The 19499-nt window shown below is 43.5% G+C and overlaps 1 protein-coding gene across 6 annotated transcripts in view; it reads right to left on the minus strand.

The window, feature by feature from the left end:
* Positions 1-19499, minus strand: part of ITPR2 (inositol 1,4,5-trisphosphate receptor type 2) — a 244386-nt gene that overhangs the window by 93352 nt on the left and 131535 nt on the right. The gene's annotated exons all lie outside the window — the stretch shown is intronic.

Genomic DNA, 19499 nt, shown 5'->3' on the forward strand with positions numbered 1-19499 from the left:
CAGGAAATCACTCGAGATGCTTTCTCCTGCTGCTGGTATTAAATTACACACAAAAGAAGTTCAGGTGCAAGTGGGGCTGGGGTTATGTTTCAGGGGATGAAAAATCCATCTCAAGGAGATTTATGATCATTTCAAGTATTCCACAGCCAGGAGCTCACATGGCTCAAAAGCAGTGCTCAAGAGCCAGCTCTTACGACATTAATTAAGATGCTTCAACAACAAGATTATAGATGTATTTATTGCAAAGCTGTGATGGCCAAACCCTTCCATGAGGCAGGACAGCAGAACACTGTGCTGGGAGAGCTGCAAGTTACAGGCTGAGGAGCAATCAAGAAGTTGGAGCTGATGTGGGATGCAGAGGGGGGCATTCAGCTCCTAAGACTCAGCTGAGCACAGCTGTGCATACCTGCAATGTTTCATAAGCAAACAGCAGGTACCCCTCCAGCATTTTGCAGACATACCTAGCAGAGCAAACTGGACTTCTTTCATGCTCTGTCAAATATTTTTTGGCAGTGGGTGCATTCCCCTACACTGGAATTAATTTTGCACTGAAGGTACCCTGAGTTGTTGCCAGCACTGAACCATTTTTCAGCCTTCATGGCAAAGATCAAAAGGGGCTCATCCAAATGACAGAAACCCTAGACCTGTGCCATAAGAGACCACGTTTTCAATATCAGGTTTTGTGCCCATAGTTACAAGAAGGAATAATGCAGATTACATAAATGGCAAAGTAATTGATTCTATCTGCAAACCAGGTAGGCAGATTTTTAAATAACAGCACCAAGGGCCCACTTGGCTTGGTTTGAGAGCACTGTGGGTGCTCAGGTCCCCCTGCAGCTCTCCCCATCAGCATTTCTACTGCAGCTACATGAGTTTTGTAATGGTCAGGAGCAGGTGCAATGACTGGAAAACCTTTAAACCAGTAAACACCAGTTTCCCACAGAGCAAGGGTGCAAAAGCTCCTGCTTGTTATCACTGATCCCACTGGGAACTCTGAGCAGGCAATGCTAGCAGCAAGGGCATGAGGAAAGTGCAGCTGGAGTGATCCCATCATGGCTCTAATAACATTAGAAATCTTTTTACTGGCTTTAATGGGATTTGGATCAGGTGCCAAGGAAGCCACCTTACATTCCCCTGATCTGTTACTCCTACCAGCACAGCAAAACAACCAAATCCCAAGCATCTTTTTTTGCATGTCTGCAGTCCATGAAGGATACAATCCCCCTACATCCACACAAAAACAACCTCTGCAGTTGCAAGACAACTTGTTTCTTAATCTACTAATGAGATGAATTAGTAAAGTAGGCAAGAAAAGGAAGTAAAGAATTAAATACGAATTTTTAACTTGGCATTTTCCCCTCTAACAATGTTGCTGCATATTTTAAGCAATCAACCATCCAAAAGAGGTATGTAAGTGGCTGGAGCTATACTTACAATATTATTAATTTTAGTATCCAGAGAGAGGGAAACTAAGTGCTCAAAATGCACATTAAAGCCTCCCATGTAACAGTGCTGTGCTGCATATCCAAAACCACTGCTAATGCTGTATGAGCTGCAAGAAAAGCCGCCTGATTTTTCTGGATTCTGCTGTGCTACAGTTTAATATCAAAGGGAGTATTTAAACAAATACTTTATTATGCACAGTGTTGGCTGAGGTTTGTCACTATTCCTTGCCTTTCTAATGAAGAAATTAAGTGGATTTACAGAAAGACATAAAGTCCTTGGTGTTTTCCTGGATAAAGAATCCCACTCCTCCTCATTTAAAAGCTGCTAGCCTTGCTGTAGGTGGTAATTATGTTGAGGGTGAATTGCTGTGGTTACTGTCTGGCAACACCCAGCACTGGCACATGTAATCCCCACAGTGTCTGGAAACAGCATTACATCAAACCATCCAAGCTAGTGGCTTACACAACCAGCTACACCCCTTTGAAATCTGTCAGCTCCAGTGACTTGCTGTGTGCACTTCTGCTTCCCAGACATCAGCTTCATCACTTATATCACACAGGTATCAGCCTCCTTTAAAAATAAAAGTTGGAAGTATTGACCTTTATCCTAACTTAAAATCTTAGGATGAAAAAAAATAAATCTACATATCAAACAGCAAAGAACTGCTTGATTTTAACACCAAATCTGACCTCAGCTCGTAAGAGGCTGTGGGTGCATCCATGCATCACTATGGAGAGGAACCTCAGGAAACAAAACAAGCCAGCACCAGAAAGGGAAGCTGCAAAATTCTGCTTGGAAAACTAATTTATGAAATGGGTTAATTTGGAGCTAGCCTAGAAATCCCTAAGGCAGGGCAGCACTACACACTCTAAGCAGGTACATCCCATCATTAAATCTAAGAGCTATGGATCAGGTTCTTAATTAAAATCAGTTCTGCTGGGATCTCTGCACCAAAATTAAAAATCACTGAGAAATCTCAAATCAAACAAGGCATTCATGTCTCCAGCTCTCAGGCAGCCATGTCATATTATGTGAAGACCTGTGAATAAGAATTATCTCATGAAATCAGTGGGACCAGACATCAAGCAGGGACTGCTCAGCTCAGAACAGCTGTATCTGCAGCAGAGCTGTGTGCTAAGCAGGCAACAGCCTAAGCCACAGAATCACTGCATTTTCTACAGGATTTGAAAACAAACACGTTGTACTTTAACAAGAAATATTGTAACTATGTCCTTGGAGGATTGTTGTTCTGTACCAAAGAATTATTTCCCTTCCCTTTCCTCTCCTCCCCCACTTCTCTCCCCTATGAATTTGTAAATGAATTTCTGCCACAAACCCTCAAACCATATTCTTCCCAATCAAAGAGTCAAACCATACCCAAGAGAGCAAGGCAGCACAGAACCAGTGAGATCCTGCAGACAGCCAGACTGGGTGGAAAGCTCCTGTCACTGCCACACACAGATGGGCACACACAGAAAGCCTATGGGGGGAAAACAGGACAATACCAGAAAGAGGATTACATCCAAACTAGGTTGCTGGAAAATGTTCTCCTGCAACTGGACAGCTGAATCATCTGCAACCAGACCAAAAAAAAGATGATACTCAACAAAAGACAAGTCCATGTAATTTAATAAGTGAGCAGAGTTTTTGCGTTTTGCCTTTTTTTTTTTTTTTTTTTTTTTTTTTTTTTTTTTTTTTTTTTTTATTTTGATCCTACACCACAAGTTTGGAAACAACTCCTTAAGGGCAAGGTCCATATTATGGGAGAATCCAGCATGGGCACTTATGGGCAAATCTACAATCTGCATATATTTCCAGGGGAAATGAAGCCTGCAGTTTAGCTCAGGGTCTGCACTTCGGTGTTTTAGCAAATGGGGGACATAATGTGTGCCTGTGAACTCAGACAGAATACAGATCCAAGAAGACAGGATTCTTATAATGTTTTTTTTTTGTAAGACACAGTGCTACAGGGGCTAAATAAAAAGCTTTTGAAAAAGTCATTGCACATAGCATGAGAATAAAGTGCCAGTCGCAGCAGTGGCCGCACAGCCGGCATCCACATTGTACAACAATCGCACAGCTCCAATCGTGACTATGAAAGGACAGCCCGAGCAGCAGGTGGGATGGAAGGATGGCAGGGGGCCATACCCCAGCACCTCTCTCTCCAATCTCTCTGTTCATCAGTCATGTCACACGGGCTGTTCCCCTGCAAGGAACATCCAGAGGAACAGAGAAACTAGAAATGCAGGTCCTGGGCAGGGGAAGCAGCTGGTAGGCATCTGTAATTGAATTCCAGGAGGACTTGGGCTATTTTTAAAACTCTCTGTAGGCTGGCTTTCTTTCTTTTTTTTTTTTTTAAACAGGTGAACATTTCCAAAACTCAACAGAGTTTTAAAGTTTCACTGCATACATCTCTGAGTTTCAGCACCATGTAAAAATCAGGCGATAGCAGCAAAGCCCGAGCAATCAGAACCAGATTCTAAAACTCTGCACCAAGGAGGGAAAAAAATAATCAGCTTTTTTTAAAATATACAGTTTTCTCTGCAACTGTATATTTCAAGAATAAAGAACTTTTGTCTTGAAGCGCAAACACACAAACCCTCTTCTACTGTATTTATACCCTACGGGGACACTGATTTCCTAACAACTCCAAAATAAAACAAATGTCATTATTTATGTGCTGTGCTTCTGCAGTATCTAGTAACCCACAGCTCTGAGGGCACATTGGCATTTAAGGAATGAAGCCCCATAAAATGTAGGCTACAGAATGGGAAGAGTTTTGCTGTTTTCTTCCCATAAGGGGTACCTGAATAACATGATTCCATTCAACCCGTCAAACACTTTCAGCGCTGGCAGAGTCCAGCAGGACTCCTGGCATGCTTTTGTTCATAAGCAACCTGACCTGCTCAAGCTGTAGTCAGAGCTTCCCACACCTTTGGAGCTCCTTTATCTCCTGTAATGTCTGTTAGATGATAACCAGAGTCCTAATATTCCCTCTCCACCTCTTGGAAGAAGAATGGCCCTTTATTCTGAGAGAAGGCCTGTTGTTAATCTCCAGCTGTCAAGACCTCTGAATCTGTTTACCTGTCTGGGCACTCCCTCTGCTCATGAGAGGCAGGGTCTGGCACCACTTCCATACCCATCCTTGGAAAGATCAGCAATGGATGGTTAAATGACCTGAACCACAGCTCAGCATGACTGATACGAAGCAGGAAAAACCAAAGACTGCTAAAGCTGCAGAGAGGAGAAGTTCTCATTTTGCTCACAACACAGTCCAGTCTGAGCTGTACTAATTTATTTTCTGAGTTGCTGCAGCAAGTTAAATTCTCTGATGATAATGAGCAGTCACCAACTGCATCACCAACTCATTAAATCAACTCAGTATCCACTCGTTAGCAAACACATTTATACTCTTTGGTTTTAAGACTCACTGGCTAGCAAAAGCACAGCATCTGATATTTGTTGGGGTTTAATTTCTATTATTTTTGTTCTGATTTGTGGGAAACTATCCTTATGTACTAGCAGCATGCCTCCCTCTGTCTTTTGACTGTGCTAGATTATACACAAAACCTGTTAATTTTAAAAAATAGAAGATAAAGCCAGGGATCATTTTTCAGCACTTGCAAGACAGAGTTATGTAACTATACATAACAATGTATATTTAAACATGAGTCTGCTGTATTTAGATAGGTGAAGTGAAAGAATAGAGGAAAAGCAACAGAAGGGAAGACAAAAACCTTATATCCACCAAAACAAAACACCCTTTTGTGATGCTTATTAATACAAAAACAACTCCAACAATAACTTCCTCTTGGAAATACAATAAATACAGGATAATGGAATCTGTATCATATAAAGTGGTATTATTTGAATATTAGTTGAATATTCCCCAGATGCACAACCAGTACACCTGATCTTATGAAACAGCACCGGAGTTTGTTGCAAGCACAGCTTTATAAACAGCTATTTTCTTACTGTAGTGGTGGCAGGGGAAATGTTTAAGAGGAAAATGTTTTGACTGCCATGCAATCAGACTGCCTGTAAGCAGTATATTCGGGCCCTTAGAAAGTAGGGGAGATTTAATACAGCTCAACATTTCAGAGGGTTTGGTTTCTTCACAGCTCCTGGGTAGCACTATTGTTCTTTTCAAGGGCAAGACAATGAACATTAGCTTCCATCGGAGGAGGAAGGATGGGATTTCAAATGGTACTTTGGAGAAATGGTGAATGCTGCAGGGTGGGGATGGGGGAAGCACTTTTCTATCTGTCAGATCTGTTATGTCAATTTGCTCCTCAGCTGGTTATCAATAAAAATTGTTACTGAAATTTAAAGCTGCCCCAGGAATGCTCCAAATCTCATGTTTGTTTCTTTGTTTGTTTGTTTTTTCCCTCACAGGACCTTGGTTTTTGGGTTTGTTTGGTTTTTTGTTGGGTTTTGGTTTTTTGTTGTTTTGTTTTTTCAGAGAACTAGATAAAAGGTAAGGGGTCGATGGTAAGAACATCTGCAGCTTCACACAGGCACTCCCGTGCAATGCCACCGGGGAGTCACACACAAAATAATTTATGGGAACTCCTCGCAGGCCACCTGCACGCCCAAACCTCAGTGCCTGCACTCCAGCACCCTCTGCCAAATCCCGCATCCCCAAACCGGCGAGGCGCCTCTGCTGCCTGCGGAACCCCTTCTCCAGGCGGCGGCAAAGCGGGAGAGGAGCAGGTTAATAAATAAACCCGCGTTCCGTGCTCTTGCGGCCGAGGGGAAGGAGCGGGGGCTCTGTTCGTCCCCCGGCGCGTTACATAAGGCGCGGCTGGCGGCTCCGGGGATGCGCGCTCCGTGCCAATGCAGCCCCACAGGCAGCTCGGGAGCCGCTCCTGCGCTCCTGCCTCGGGGCCGCGCTCCCCGCGGGCTCGGGGCCGCGCTCCCCGCGGGCTCGGGGCCGCGCTCCCCGCGGGCTCGGGGCCGCGCTCCCCGCGGGCTCGGGGCCGCCGCACGGAGCAGACACTGCGCCCATTACATAACAGCGCCCGCGCCTCCCCCGGCGGCCCCGCTCACATGCGCCGCGGTCACATGCACAAACAGCTCATTAAATCGCTGCCCGGGCAAAGGCGATTACGGCGCGGGGGCCACTTGGAAAGAAAGGTGGGAGCCGGCGCCTTGCACTCGCCCGCATGCCCCCGGCACAGCGCCTGCCTCGCTGGGCACCCCCGGGCCACCGCTCTGCCCCCTCCTGCTGCCGCGGCTCTCACCCAAATCAGCCTCCTGGCACCTGTGCGGAGGGCTGGGCACCGGCCTCACCTGTCACCACCACGCTGATCACTCACACAGTCCCGGGATTGTTAGGGCTGGAAGGGACCTCTGGAGCTCGTCCAGTCCAACCCCCCCGCCTTGGTGACAAAGGAACGCGTCCAGGTGGGCTTTGAAATGCCTCCAGTGTCATCCGGAGGGATTTTCTGCAAACAAGGCAGGTGATATTTGACAATGGATATGTAGTTGCCGCTGAGGATAAAACGTGCTCCTCCCCGTGCCAAAGCCACATGCCCTCCAGGCAAGGGGCTCCCATCCCAGTGTCACTGTCTGCAGGGTTGCATCCCCACGGTATGATGGATATAAACATTTCCACAGGCATGACAGCCACGGATCACAGGAGTGTGAGGTTGACACGTGCCCCAGGTCTCCTAACCAGCATCCATCTGGCTGCCTCAGAAGCTGGTAGCCACCCCAGCCACCCTGGGCAGCAGTGCCTGTGTGCCACAGGCAGGTTTGTAGGGGAGGGTGCTCCATAGAAGATTTGTCTTTTGTTGGATCACCCCCTTGGGTTGCAGATTTTTGGAGCCACCTTGACCCAGAAATCCACCTTCAGGAGAACAGGCACTGCAAATCAAGTTGGCCAACACAGCAGGAAGAGTCTCTGGAGTCTGTACAACTCAAGAAGCGTCTCCTTTCGTGTATGCCAACATTGCAGCAAATTTCTAAAAGCATGTTTTTTTCCAATAGAAGCCAACTTCAGAACAAGAGTTTACACAGTAAGCCAAGCTTAATAAATTAATTTTTTTAAGACTTCATCCCATTTTTTCCCCCCAACAAATCTTTCATTCACAAAGCCCAGGAGCACACTCCTTGATTTAGGAGGAGAAGACGGGCGCCCTGCCAACCTGCGAGGTTCTGCACTGTCATACACAAAGTCCTGCTTCTACTTTCAGAGAGACCTTCTCTCAAGGTGAGTCACTCAGTCCCCTGGAGAGGAGCCCAAAATGGGAGTGAGCTTGTGCTACTTTAAAAGTACCCTGTGCTGCACTGACACGTGCCCAGGGTGGTGGTACCTCCCTGTACAGCAAGCTCAGGGCAAGAGGCACAGCTGTGCTCGAGTAGCCTGGCAGGTGGAACCTCAGTTCCCCTCCCTTGTCCTTCAGCAACCCTCCTCACCACAAAATAATCTAGAATTACCAAAGCTCTGGGCCTAAACACAGCACTCACCGAGTCAGAAACAAGCATTAGGGCAATATATCTGTTGACCAATCTCAGGAAAAAAAGGAAAAAAAAAAAAGACAGCTTCCCCAGGGTGGCTGTTGCTCAAGTCAGATGGGCAGTGGAACTTGTTTTAGCTGCACATGTGCACTCCTAGCAGGAACGTGTGTGAAAGGGCCCCTTTGTGCAGGGCTGCAGCTGCCTGGTGCTGCTTTGCCACTTCCTGTGGCTCTGGAGGCCCCTGCTGGAAGATGGAGCTGGACGGGCACGGCAGTGGCAGGGGCAAGAAAGCAGCCACTTTTCAGCTCTGAAATGAAGAGTTGAGAATCGTGCAGAAGAGGCTTGAGAAAACTCTTTTAATTTACTCTGATTTTACTACCTCATGGCTCTTGCAGGGGGCAGAGCCCCAGCTGGCTCAATAGTAACATCACACTGCATAGGACTTAGCAGCAAAACAGACAGATAGTGATCAAAGTACTGAACTTAAGACACAGAAGCCATAAACTCTGGGGTAGATCAAAAGAAAACATTATTCCAGCAACATTTCTTTTCCTGCTCCCAAATAAAGTCTTTCTTCAACTAAAAATCAGGGGGAAAAATAAAGAAAAAGGAAAAAGCACGTGCAAAAATAGGAAAGAGATAGTTTAAAGGGATAGTTTAAAAACACAAAGGAATTGTTTCTTTAGTTTCAAATTGTTTATAGTTTAAAAATAGGTAAAATACATGATGAATTAAAGTATATATCAAATAGTTGACTTCTTGGGGTTTTTTTTTACTTTTTTTTTCCCTTTAAAAAGGGAAGTAAAAACGTGCATTTAGAGTACCCAGTGTGCTAGAATTTGCTACTGAGTTAAAATAAGCTCTTTCAGTATTGCATGTATGGAAATAATATCTTTATATAAACATCTTCATCTAAGTCAAGTGGCTCCCTGCAGACCACACTGGGGATAGCAAACCCTTCTCAGCAGCCGGGCTGAGCATCAGGTGGGACTCCAGGAGGAGCCAGCTCAGCTGCCACCTCCCAGCCCTGTGCCCACACCCAGCCAGCACTGCTCTCACCTGATGCCCTGCACGGGCACAAAGAGGTACCACTTTGCCCAGATTTCTGCAGTACAAATTATTCCTTTCTGTATAAGCACACCCCAGCCCCAAGTAATCTCCTAAACTTGCTGCTCTGACTGATGGTTTGGGTTGTTTGGGTTTTTTCCTTCATGAAAACATTTCCCCACACAAAACAAAAATTCAAACTCAAACAATAAAATCTGAGGTTTTCCCATGCATGATGTTATTTGCTGTAAGAATACTTAAATATGAAGGAAAAGAAGAAATGGTTCAACTTCAATTTTTCAAACAGCCCTTTCTAAGCCCTTATGGTTGGTTTTATTGTGAGAATTATCATGACTACAACAAAGTGCCAGCAACAACCAGGGCAAATTTAATAAAGACTGAGACATATAACCAGAACAATCCTCTGTGCCATCCTGGGTGAATTTACTGACCAGCTCACACTTTATTGCTAGCAGTGAATTACCACTGTTAACATCCTCTGCCTCACAAAAGTAACCTAGTTAATGTGGGTCTCCTTGCAAAATTAAGATACTCAGGCTGCACAGTCTGTTCTCCAGGAACATTTTTTAGCCCCTTCGAAAAAACTGTGAAAGCAGAACTTCCCAACGATGTGCAGGGCTTCCAGCATTTGTTTAAATGCAAAGGTTTTCATTTTTAGAGAGCCACAGTCAAATATTTGTATATTTAGATGAGTTTGGTTTCTTAAAATGCTGAACTGCACCCAGTGGAGCAGCCTGGGAGGAACCTTAGAGCTGGGAACCTCTAACTGGTCACAGCTGAGAAAACACCTGGTTCAAGGGAAGCTTCTTGTTCTTCTGGAAGCAGTAAGGAGTCTTAAAACTGAAAGACCTGAGAGTTAAGGTTATCTAAATTTCTTTTGCAGCAGAGACAGGCAGACTGCTATCCAGCCCTACTGGATGGAGGGCTAATAGGACACAAATGCTACTGTAGACAGCTAAGGAGTCAAAAAAATCAAGTTTTTTGCAAGAAAGGAGAAAAGTAGTAAAAAATAAGTCAGGGGGAAGGGTAAAAAGCTTGCAGGAAAAAGGAATATAGGAAGATTTTGCTGGTGTAACTGCTCAGTAAATGGAGACAAAATGTTTTGGACAAGTCTGGCAAAAGGAATTTTCAGAGTGACAAGGCCCTGTTCCCAACACCCAGTGACAGCTCTGTACCTGGAGTTACCAACACCAGCCCCACCCTGATGAGCACATTTCCCTGTGCCCCAGCTGAGGGCCAGCACTGCCTCTTGCTGGCATCTCTGGCAGTAGAAAGCATCCCCTAATGTGAGTTCTGAGTATTCTGCTCTTTTTCCCACAAACTGCAGAGGTCAGGTAACCATAAATGAACCTGGCTTTTATTTCAGTAAATAAACACATGCATAATTCAGCAAAGCATAATTCAAACTCTGGGATTTGTACAGTAGAATTGGAAGAACAGACACTCTAAAGACTCAGAGAAATCCCAAATAAACTATTTGTAATTAAAAAATCTCATGATTTTCAAGCCAAATCTCGTGATTTGTTTGTGGCCTGACTCAGGGTTTTCAGTGCTTGGGGCTGGCAACTCTGACTAAGCAGGGATATGAAATAAGAGCGAGAGTGACTGCCCGCCAGGCTTCTGTTTTCCTGGGACAGAAGACAAAGCAGCTCTGACAATTCCAGCTGGCAATACCATCCAGGCACTCCTCCAAGGCCAAACATGCTGGGTAAAATCCTCATCAGACCAAAAAAAAAAAAGAACCCTATCAGAAGCAGTTACTGTGGTTGCTTAATAGCTGTTTTCCAAAGTTCAATATAGCATATATTTTCTTTTTCTTGAAAAGGGGGAGATGGGCCACATTACAGACTAATCCCTTGCCAGATGTCATTAGTGATGAAGTCCCTTAGAAATTACATCAGTTTGAAACGAATCAGAAAACAGTGAGTTTCCATTTCCTCCTCCTGCCTGGCTAGACAGAGACCTTGGGATCAGCTTTCATCCACAGCCTGGAATCAGCCCTCCTCTGTGTCTTGCTTGGTGTGGCAGGGGTGTTAAGCAAGTAATTGCAACCATTAAAAAGAAAAATAGCTCACTTGCTCCTGCTCCCCATCCCTGTCAAATAGCAGCTCCTTCATTAGGCTTCCCAGGAGCTGTCTCAGTACTCTGCAGGAGATTCTCCCTGCTCCTGGTGGAGGTGGGTGCACCCAGCTGTGGCACACATCTCCAGCCACCACCCCTACGTGCTCCTGCTGATGCCAAACCGGCAGCTGTCCCCTCTCTCCTGGCGACCCCAAGTGTCCCCTCACAGCTGGCATCTGGTAAGACAGCCTGGGCAGGGAGTGGAATCTAATTTCCACCCCTGTGCAATGCCCAGCCCTCCCTCTGCCTGCTCACAGGGTGATGGATGAGGAGCAGAAGCACAGAAAGAGGTTGAGGAGAAGGGCCTTGCTGGTTCTTAGGGCTTTTGCTGTTCCTAGTAAGGCAAGAGCATGCCCCATCCTCGATCTGAAAGGGATGTATCTTTAATTCTTTGTGCTTGGACCAACCAAACCAGAACAATATCATAAACTGATGTCTTCTGTAGAAACTCAGTGCCTGAAACACATTTCTGGATCATAAATCTTGGACTAGAGCAGTTTATGTAATGCCACCTATTCATGCTGCCCTAAGTAACCATAACTAACCATTCCATTATAATGAGTCCATTATCCCCTGCTTTATTGTATTTTCTCTTAAAACAGAGATCAAAGATTTGGATCTAGTGGCATCATGCCGATTTCATTTTTATTACTGGCTCCCTAGGTCTATCATAAATATTCATTGGCCATCCTTAATACAAGGCATTGAATTCTGCTCACTGCTATCTCTGGTGCGACTGCAAAGTACAAACAGGGTTGTTGCTCAAACATATTAAATAAAGCAGCAGCAAATTTGTGACAGACAACAACAACAACAGCAAAACAACAACAACAAAAAAAAAAACCCAAAAACAAACCCAAAAACCAAAAACAAACAAAAAAACCCCAAAACCAAAAAATCCCAAACCACCCAGAAAACAAAAGAACCCTTTTCCCCTTCCAAGGAAATTCAAAACCAAAGGAGACATTTTCTCTTGCCCCCTCCAGGACTACTGCAGACATTTGCCTGCTGTGGGAATTGAGCCGTGCAGCAGCAGCAGCAGCAGCAGCAGCAGCTGCCCTGCTCCCACAGACAGGAGTTGTTTCTGAAAAGTCCACAGTTGCCACACTGTGGTCTCTGCGATACTGCAGCACTCTCTGTGCTTCCCAGCAAGAATTATAACCATTACCTGCCAGTGGTACTGAAACTGCTCATAAATGTGGCCTTTTCACAGAGGAATTAATTCTGAGAAGGGAGTGGGAAGCATGTGGGGAGAAACATCTTCCAGAATCATAGTCAGGGAAAGGGCTTATGCAGTTTTATTCTCCTAACTCCCAAAAAACCTTGCAACCATCCCAAACATCAGGGTGCCTGCTGATGTTTCTCTCACACATTCCTCTGTGCTCCCTTCCCACCTCAGTGTAGCTGCTCCCAGGGCATGGAAAGCCCTGCTGCACCCATGTCAATGGCTCCTGCTCTGCAGATAAGCACAAAGGCTCCTTGGGATGTCAACTGGGCACTTTGAACAACCACCAATCACTAAAATTAGGGTGGCCATGGGAATTTTTATTCCTGTTAAGTAACACTGAGAGCATTAACACATATCATTCTAAACAAGACCATCTACTCCATTAAAACCAAAACAATATGCTAAGACACCAAATTAACATTCTAATATTTATCTTATTAATATAACTCCACCATGGAGCTAAAAGAGAAAGAGAAGAAATAGAAATAAATAACCTAAAATAAATATTTGTATTTATGAATCTATCCTCACACAAAACTCCACATACCTGGAGACATGAACCATGTGATAAAACTGTTGACTCATTTTATATATTTACTTATAACATATCTTTGGTCATTTACCTAGTCCTTGCCAATCTAAGGTCTGCTAGAACCTTCCACTAAATTCCTAAAAATCTGCTTTATTTATAATTTAAAATATAGAAATAAAACAAATCAGGGAGAAAACCTTGATCCTGATATCTTCATGATGTAGAATTTGATTCAAAGAGCTATGATGAACCTGGAATTTAACTTCCAGATGTACTGAAGTCTTTAGTGAAATTCGCTTCACCTGTATTCAGAAGAACTAGAAAATCTAGTTGCTGTTGTTTACAAAAAGGATCCTGATCAGTCAATGAATATTGTACCTGAGTAAGGTGAGATGAATCATCCTCAGAGTTCTAACAGTTTCATTTATTAAACAGCTCTCTTCTCTTGCATTCTTTTTTATTTGTTTTTAATGAATAGCAATATCAATAGAGAAGGATGTCAGACAGTTTGCAGCCAGTTAAGATTTTCATGCTGGTTTGCTCTTCTTAAAATCACATCCATAGGAAGGTGTTAATGTGAAATAAGAAGGGCAAACCTTCTATGTCCCATACACTGTGTAAAGGGCAAATTCCATAGCAGAAATTGGTCATTGGAAGTTCAGAGTAAGGAACAAGCTACTCCAGTTTTATTGGTTTGCTTGATGCTGTTTTAATCAGTAGCTACAAAAAATATTTTACAGCATCAGATGCTCCTTTAGAGGAGAGATGATGTATGTGAGAAGGGCAGATGATACAAGTTCCAAAATAATTTATCAATCAGGATTTGGGGCTTAATATTTCTGAAAGAAAACTGGATAACAACATACAGTAATCTTAAAATTTGATAAATATGAGCTGCTGAGAGACTACAATCTTTTGGATGAAATGTGTTAACGGCCATGTGTTTTTACAGCCTGGGCATCCTGCCATTAGATTTGTTTGTGATTTGAAGAACAAACAAACAAAGGAAAAATAACCAAGGTTTTGAAACAAAAAAGAGTAAGTACCAGAGAGTAGCGAGCACCACTGCTCACTGAACTATCACCTGAGACAGAAGTACCTTTAGGTCTCTGGAGATCCTTTATTTGCCTCGTGGTGAGTTAACAGTTATGCATATTAAAGAGAGGGCAAAATCATGACTGCAATGTCATTAGGCCTGTGCTCACTGCCCCTGCAGCAGATTAAACTGCTCCTGCCTTTCACTAGATCAGGACCTGAACTTTGTAGGGTGTCAGGAGGGCTGCCTCCTGAATTACCTGTCCTTGATACATGACTCTGAGTTTCAAGTTCTTGTCCAGCTCAACAAGGGCAATGCATTCTGCCTGAAACCACCCCTGGCACAGACCCCTGTAGGTGCCTCACAACTGGCCCAAGCACAGTGGCTCTCAACAGGCTTCTGAGGGTGACACAAGCAGGTGACAGTCCAAAGCTGGAGCAAATCTCTAGGGCCTGTTACTTTCAGAAAAAAAAAATCCCCTTAAAAATAAGTCACACTTTTCATATACCCAGTTCTCCCAGGTTTTTGCATTGGCAACAAATGGACGTGATCAAAAATCCTGGAGAATATCTGGGGGCTGTCCAGCAGCATTGTCCTTTCAGCCCAGAGCAATGCACATCACAGGAGGGAAAAGGGGTACCCCAAGGATGAGAGATGCTAATTCAGAATATTCTGGTTGATGCTGCCTGTCACAGCCCCAGAAATGTGCAGCAATAACAACACAACAGTGGCTGATGGCCTGAGGGTCTGAGCACTGTGGCTGACAACACCTGGCTAGAACAAACACCATCACCATCACGTGCCTCCTGGTGTCCCTTTGCTTAATTATCTCAGCTTGAAGCCTAGAGGGGGAAAAGTGAAACTGTGCTCATTTGTTTTTCTGTAGATTTTTCTCTCTTTTGTAAAATGTCAGTGCGTGGGTCTAATGAGAAATTACCACACTTTCAGGTTCTGACCACATCCAGTGTTTAGTCTTGCATATCTGAAAGCTCTGGTGCTCCTGCCACTGCAATTACTGGCTCAGATGATTCAGGGCAAGAGCAAAGCTTGAATCTTGTTCTGCAATGAATTCCTGGAGGCTTTGGTTCTGCAGCTGATCACTGCCTTCACACAAAGCATCTCCAAGACTGAGGGGTTTGTCCCATTGTCTTTGAATTTTCACTCATCATTTAACTCCCATGACAAGGCCACAACAGCAGTTTTTTGCCCATACCAGAAATGCTGGTCCACAATCAGGCTGGCACTGCTGAGATAACCAAACATTCTTCATGCACCTCCAGTCCCTCCCTGTGAGCTGGTTTCCTAAGGAGTGAGTGCAGGACCCTGCAAGTGTCCTTTGTCAGCTAAAAGAGATAAGTGATTTTTAAAAAAATTCAGTACAAACAGCAGTGAGCATGCATGTTCTGTGGTGTTTCTGACCCCCTCTCACCTTGCAGGCACACTGAGCTTAGTGAGAAGAATGGCCTGTTGACAACAGGGAAAAACAGGCCAGGTATTTTTATACATCAGCACAAATAAAACTGACAGCAGAAACAGGGAAAAATTAAATGTAATTCTTCAAAATGCTGCAGTGCCACTAACCCAAAATGTGAGTAGTAACACAAATAAAGGAATTTGGACCCCACTCTCCCATTTAAAAGAAGCATTCTTTTGAGGTATGATACATTCAGCAAGCAACACATTTTCAGAATTATTCTCTTCTTCCTCCTCTGTTTTTTTTTCACCTACAAATGCTGTTTATCTGAAGGCTGCCTAATTTGCAAATGCAAATAAGTCAAATCATCTTGAAAAGATGAGGCTATAGAATAGAATGCCGTTTAAGTCGAGAATGTCTGTGATTCAATGAGCTGCAATGCTGGGACCCTGTAGTGGCTCCCAAAATCTCCTGGCTTCTAAAACTCATTGAGGCCATTTACCCCAACAGAAAAAAACCTGCATCTCCCACTGGCTTCAGCGTGCCTGGTAGATCAATACAACAATAAACTGGCACAGCTGCTTTTGACAAACTCACTGGAGTTTTGTCAACAGCTCCTCATGAAAAGATTCAGCTCTTCTGGCACAAAATGACCAGAGCCAGCAGTGGCCATATGTGGAACCACATCTTACAGGAATGAAATACATTTTTATTTCCACCAAAGATGTACCATTTCTTTCACATGTATATTTGGTGGTGTTCCTGCAAACAAAGGGGAGAGGACAGCTTACATTTCATCTAAGGTTAGTCTGAAGCAATCTAAAGTTGAATGCAGAAACATTAAACCTGCAAAACAAAAGGCCACTTCTATGATTTTAAATCATGAACTAGTACAAATGTCTAAGAGAAAACGCAACATTTTTCATGAGTTTTTTCCAAAAAAGGCAAAAAGCTCAACTACTTATTTCTGACAATTAAGCAGCTTACAGAGTCTTTGTTCTACTGACACTTAAAAATGCAGTTTTCAATTATTTATACTGAAGTTCAACACCTAAAAGAGGAAGGAAGAGTATAAAATGTGAGCTCTGCAGCACAGGCACCCCTTCCTGAAGGGTTCCATTCATTTACAGTAGTGTTCTCAAAGGAGCTGCCTTAGGGAAGGACACACAGCCCTGGATTCTGCCACATTCTGTAACACCCTCCCATCCACTAGCACATCTGATCAGATGTAATATACACATGGTAACAGAGAGGATATTTTTCCCCCAGAGGTGCTGACCTGATTTATGAACAGCTGGGAGATCAGCAGGTTGTCCCTACCCAAGGCATAGCCATGCCAGCTGCTGGAGTCAGGCAAGAAGTCCACATGAGCACCATTAGACCAAGAGTTTAACAATTTAATTGAAGCTTCTGAACCCTCTCTGAAGATGCTGGACCACCCTTCCTGGCCCAGCAGCTCTGTTGTATGGACAGACACTTTAAGCAGGGCAGCAAGGTAATGCTAAGATTTGAAACTGCTCCAGTCATTTGCAAAGTGAGCACACGTCAGTCTACATGTCTCAGGTGCTTTTGGAAATGTTACTTAGATTTAGACTGAGGTGTATAAATAGGTCTAGAGGCAACATTCACACAGAAATTAAACTGATATCAAGCACTACGGTGAAACACAAAAAGATATGCCTAAATAAATTCAAAAATCCCAGTCCAAGATCCTTCTGGTTTTGCAAAATGGGTATAAAAACTGCCAGTGATTCTAAACCCCAAATAGAGAAGGGGAACACCTAGTGCAAGCACAGTCCTTTCTGTCCCTCCTGCTTTTCTTCTCAAATAGTCAGTCTGAAGCAAGCTTTAGATAAATACATTTAGATACTGCAGTAGCTATCTCTGAACAGAGGCAATGTGAGCTCCCCACACCCTGCTTTCCCCAAGTGTTCTAACACTGTTCTGGAAGAGAAGGGCTGTAGATCAGGTTTCACTCCAGTTGGTGACCTAATCAATACAAACAGGGCTAGGACTCAATGCAGAACTCCCAGGAGATTGCAATAATCACCCACAATTACTTATGAAAGCCAGTCAATGGCCAGGAGGTTTTATGTCTCATTTATATACCTTAAATCAAACTACTGAAATTAAACTTTGATTCCCAGCACAATTAGATGCCGTGGTGCTAAGCAAGACAAGGCACAAGTGAGTGCTGCCTCAGAGGCTGACTGCCAAGAAATCCAAGGATATGGAGCCAGGAGAGCACCAGAGACTTGAAACTCACCACCAAGGGAGGTGCAACAATAGAGTTGATATAGTGGATGCAGAAATAGGTATAAAATCAGTGAAATAAGCTCCTACTCCTATTTTGCCTCCCCTTCCTTCAGCAAATGACATAGGCTACCTTCCAGTGGTCAAATGAAGGACAAAGACAGTAGAAGGTGCTCAGTGGTGGGCATTAATGTGAAGAGACAGGAGGAAATTTTATTTCATTATTTCATCCTTCTTTCTCACTGTAGGAAAGCCTGCAGAAAATGGAGGTTGACCATTTCTGTCAGGTATATCACAGAAAATACAATTTGATGGGTGATTAGCAAACTCAGGCTTCCTGTCAAGATGCCCCACGTCCACCTGTAGCTTTGTTCTGGTTATGACCATTATGTATTTACTACTATTTTTATATTTTTTAATATCTGCATGCCATAGTTGAATAACTTTGCAGGCAGTGAGATCACAGCCCAAAAAAAGATGGGAAACACGCACACGAGGCCATTCATTGTGCTATTTTTACTGTTCTTTAGTCCATGGCATTGAACAATGACTCATAAGAGTAGCAAGCCAGAGAAGCACTTGTAAAGCATATCCAAGCTTGTTTATTCACATATTTGTTTGCACTGATTCATCACATTCCTCAGTGTAAAACCAATGGGACTACAGAGGAAGCACGGGGGAGAAATTCTGTTCAGAAAGAGCTTTTCCACCCACCACGCACCCCCAAGATGGTGGAGGTCCCATGAGGGATTTGGGAATATACCTCCTTTACCCACTCCTGAAAAGCAGAGCCCTTACAGACCTATGGAGCACATTGCCTCTGATGGGAATTGCCTCCCTTAACTCTGTCTCCCTTTATCAGCAGCCAAAGCAGGGTAGAAGGAGCAACTAAAACAAGCAGATCTTCTTGATTGTTTCAAGTCCTACATTAAAAGTGTTGTGTTTTTTCCTCCCCTGTAGTCCTGAGATGAAGTTAACTTATGGTGGGTCTATGTAATTCTTTTAGAGAGGTTTGGCAAAGGTCAGTTACAAAAGCAAATTCTTTTTCCCATGTGATGCAATGGTGTTATGCACCCAGAATGCTATTAGAATAAATATGAATAATAATCAAGAATAATAATAATTTTCATGATTGAATAATAATCATTACAATGTTATCATTCATAATTTGAATAATAATAATCAAAAATTTTCCCCTGTGCAATTCTCTTCATGACATTAAAAAAGAATTTGTCTGCCCAGGCTTAACCACAGTTTCTTTGAGGAGGAGGTGAAGATGGGGTTGGTTTCCTCTGCTTACACTGGTTATTTTTGCACGGGGCAGGTCTGATGTCAGCACTGAGAAATTAGGTAACTCCATGATTCATATTTAAGAGTGAATAATGCTGAAAGGGCTTGGGGAATACCCAGAAATATGGATAAGAGGAAATTACACAAAAGACACTGGGATCAGGCTCAGAAAGAACAGGGACAGTGGACATTTACATCTGAATCTGCCTACTGATAGCCAAAGGAACAGACAAGAGGCATTTGAAAGACTTGGTTTTGCAAGAGAAAACTGGGCAATGAGGGGAGAGAGGAATGCAAGAAATAATTAGACACTTACAGAGTACAGACTATGTCACTTCTTCCCAAAACTGGCAGCTCTGCCTAAACATTGCAGATTTCCTTTCACACATTTGGGAGCATTAAAAAGCGTGTGGAGTACAAAAGTCTGGCACCAAAGGCAGCAGGGAAAAACTGTACAATTGCAATTAAAATCCCTATATTTCCATTGATTTTATGGTAAATTCAGGTGTGACAAATTAAGACTAATCTCCAGAAATAGAGAATATCCAATATAGAATAATTATATATATTAATACTTGCCACTGCTAATTCATTTCATCTTGCTTGCCTTGACTCTTATCAAGTCCCTCATACAGAACTGTGTAAGGCA

The sequence above is a fragment of the Agelaius tricolor genome, unplaced genomic scaffold (assembly GCF_023055355.1).
Source record: "Agelaius tricolor isolate 1412-34295 unplaced genomic scaffold, bAgeTri1.0.p SCAF_3, whole genome shotgun sequence".
In the NCBI taxonomy this organism is placed as follows: Eukaryota; Metazoa; Chordata; class Aves; order Passeriformes; family Icteridae; genus Agelaius; species Agelaius tricolor.